The sequence below is a fragment of the Canis aureus genome, chromosome 7 (assembly GCF_053574225.1).
Source record: "Canis aureus isolate CA01 chromosome 7, VMU_Caureus_v.1.0, whole genome shotgun sequence".
NCBI lineage: Eukaryota > Metazoa > Chordata > Mammalia > Carnivora > Canidae > Canis > Canis aureus.
This window is the reverse complement of record NC_135617.1, coordinates 20,815,579-20,819,437: the sequence shown is the minus strand read 5'-3', so window position 1 is coordinate 20,819,437 and position 3,859 is coordinate 20,815,579.

Here is a 3,859-nt window from a genome sequence, read left to right as displayed (position 1 = left end):
ACAGTCACTTACACACCAGGAAGAAATAAAGTCCCTGAACAACTGCTTGCTCAGTGTGTTATTAGCTCTCTCAATGTCAGTCGAAAGTGTTTTCATCCTTCAGTGTTTTCCCGGCCTGGCAGAAAAATGGGTAATGGATGATGATGTGGATGACAAAGTGCATGGACTCTGAAACGGATGAAGAGGAGAGAGAATTTGATAAGAAAAGGACCTCTGAGGCCACAGCATTATGAAACAATCTCAAATAAACATACCCACAAGTGGAGCCCCTTTGTTGATTCTCTGTTGTTGAACATGCTTTTCTGCTAAGCTCATGCCACCTCTCTTGGCTTATGTACAGTTGTAAAAAAGGCAGGCACACAAAGGCTGCTGATGGTCAGGAGCCTTATCATTTCTCCAGTAAGTGTCTAAGGTAGCTTTACAAATCCTTGCATCTTCAATTTCCATTTTTTTTAAGCTTTGAGATCACTGTGGGAAACGATCACCACTAACAATAATTCCTATTCTGCATATAAAGACCAAAGCTGGAAAACATAAACCTTACGTGCACTGACATTCCGGCATGTTATCATGATGGGATGTATTGCACATTTGCCTGTTAGTGAGAACAGCATAAGCCTTTGGATGATGAACTGTATGACATGACAAACCTTGGTTGGGTGACCATAGTAGAAAAGGATGAGGTTATAGTGTCAGGGGAGCAAAAGGAGCAAAATACATGCAGCTGAATCAGTAAAAAATAAATAAAATAATAAATAAAATAATAAATAAAATAATAAAATAATAATAAAAATTGTTCATCTGTCAGTTGCTCTGATTCCTTCAGTGATCCTTTTCCATCCAGGCCTGCTGTTTTAGTCTGTGTCACTGCCCTATAGTGCCTGCTGTTTTAGTCCATGCCTCAGTGCCTGCTGTTTTAGTCCATGTCACTGCCCTATAGAGCTCATTTAGTATTATTATTTTTGTAATGAAGGACTTGTTTCCTTGCCTCTAACCCATAGTCACCCATTTTTCTTCTAATTCTTTTCTTGAACACGTGTGACATTCCTGACCCCATGCTAAGGGGCCAGCAGCACAACACCCTGGGCCCATGTGCTTGATCACACAACACAGGCCCTCCCAGGTGCTCACTCAAGACTCACTTTGCTCATGTCCTCCTTTGGTTTCCACTCAAACAAGTCCCATTGTCTTTCTCAATTTTTCATGGTTGAGGGTTGTTAATGTTTCAAATCTCAGTTTTAAATCTCATTTTTTTCCGAGAGGACCTCCTCATAACTCATAACCATAACCAGGTTAATATGCTTGCTATTTGCTCCAATAAAACCTTGTCTGTACCAGGTTTGTCTTATTAAGAGCTGCATTTCTAGTACCTAGTACTTTGGCCAGGTAATCGGTGTTCAATATATATTTGTTGTTTTAATGGAAATCAAGAAACATGAACTGAAAAATGGCAAAGGTCATATTCTTTTTCATCATAGTTTTAATTTCATATTTCAAAGAAAGCATCAATCATATTTAGAGCTAAGAAGGATGAATACATACATAAAAGGAGGTCAAGATCCTTTTATTTTTTTGATTATTCGATTACATTTATTTTCACATTACACATCTACAATAGATACTAGATTATTGTTTTTCCTGTTTATGGAGTTAAACTATTCATTCAAAATGCTTTTGAATTATTTGTGCTTTATATATGTGAAGGTACTTGCCTGCCTGCAAATCCTCCTTTGATTTATATCTCATTCCCTATATCTTTCTTTACACTCTGGTGTCAGCATTATAGTTTTAAAGATAAATACTTGAGATGCACTGATAATACAATGGAAGTCCTCTCTTACTATTAGTATTTGAAATATTCTGAAATACACATTTAGTCATACAGACAAATGTAAAAAATCAATGTATTAAGTTCAAAATTTTTCATTTAAACTATAGATTAGCTTTGATGGTATTGATGCCCTTCTTGTGCTGAATCTTTTACTAAGAGATAGTGTCTTATTGTAATAAGAGATTTTTATTTATTATTTTAAATCTATCAGGAATAAGACAGTTTTGATTGTAAAGACCCTACACAGTAGTTTTAATATTTTTTTAAAAATTTATTTTATATTGGTGTTCAGTTTGCCAACATATAGAATAACACCCCATGCTCATCCCATCAAGTGCCCCCCTCAGTGCCCATCACCCAGTCACCCCCACCCCCCGCCCACCTCCCCTTCCACCACCCCTTGTTCGTTTCCCAGAGTTAGGAGTCTCTCATGTTCTGTCTCCCTCCCTGATATTTCCCACTCATTTTTTCTCCTTTTAAATATACTACGTTAAAACCCTCATCCCACTTACTTCCAATTTGGCCTATTAAATAAGTTGATCAAACTGCAGAAATTTAAAAGAAGATTTAAAGATATGGAAATCCATTATACATATTTTCCACTTTTTGTTGGAAAGTATAAGTGAAAAGTATTCCAATTGTTGAGACTAAATTAAAATTATATGCGTAATAAAAGTGAGTGAAATGTGTATTGATTTTATGTAACAAGCTAGACAATCAGCATTGTCCAACCTGAGAATTATTGCAAAAGCCCCATAAATCACGTGTGCACTGAGCTCCACATTTAAACCAGGTAACCATCCTGGTCTACCCTGGCCATCCAACACAATGCAGATTCCAAACTTTGATAACTCACTCAACATAATCAAAAGCCAGGCTAGTGATCAGAATCTTGAACAAGAGACATGGCATCTATGTTAAGTGGTTACAATACTGATATGCAACTTAAATGGAAATTTTGTACCAGTGAGCATATTATTGCAAAGTATTTCTAATTATTATTTCAGTTCATTCTGATCCCAACAAGAATGATGTGTGCTTCCTATCTGGAATAGATTTTCTGTCTGTCCCTCTTACCTTCAAAGAATTCTTGGACTCTATTTATAGAGTCATTTTTCTCCTTAGATCATGTTTGGAGGTAGAATGGGGAAAAAAGGCAAATAATGCCTTTTGTCATTTGTCCAACACAACTCCTAGTATGACAAGTAAGCAAAAGAAATGTTAATTTTTTACTCTTCTCCTATCTCCTAAGTATTAAAAAAAAAGATTAAAAAAATTAAGCATTAAAAATACAATGTAATTCCTACAATAAATGACAATAGTATATGGTGAGATTAAATACCTTATTTTTCTGCAAGTCAGGTGAAAGATGTTCAAAGCCCATGTTACAGCAACATAAAGCTTTACTTATTTTTGGAGCCATAATGTTTTTCATAAATGACTACTTCATATTTAAACTAAGTCACAGCCCTTTAGCTATATATGATAAGCTACCATTACTGAGAGACAGAAAATAATTTCTAATTTTGAATAAATGTTTTGTGTGTTATAATCATTTCCCAAGAATATAAAGAAATATTATTCTGCTTATGACTGTAAAGAAAAAAGATTAGTTTTCCTATGTGAATCACTAAAATAACCAAATTATTCTGTAATTATCATTTCTCTATGCTTTAGTGCTCATAAATTTTTAATTAAATCAATACTTAAGATAATTTTCTACTACATAGGTTTCATGGTTTTCAAAAATCTCTAATGAGAATTGCGGTATAAATAAAATGAAGACACGTGGGAGGTGATGTATGTTCATCTTCAACTAAAATTTTCAGTCCTTTCTCTTGGGGCCTCTTAATTTTTCATATTTGCCAAAGATTTTAGTAGCAACCATCATTTGCAACTTAAATACTTTTTAAGCATTGTTTTATAGTTTTTAGTATAAGGTATAGTTAGTGAGACAATTCTATCACCTTTATCAAAAGTTTTTCTTAATTTTTTTTTTCCTGAAAGAGGCTTTTTATTTAATATAGA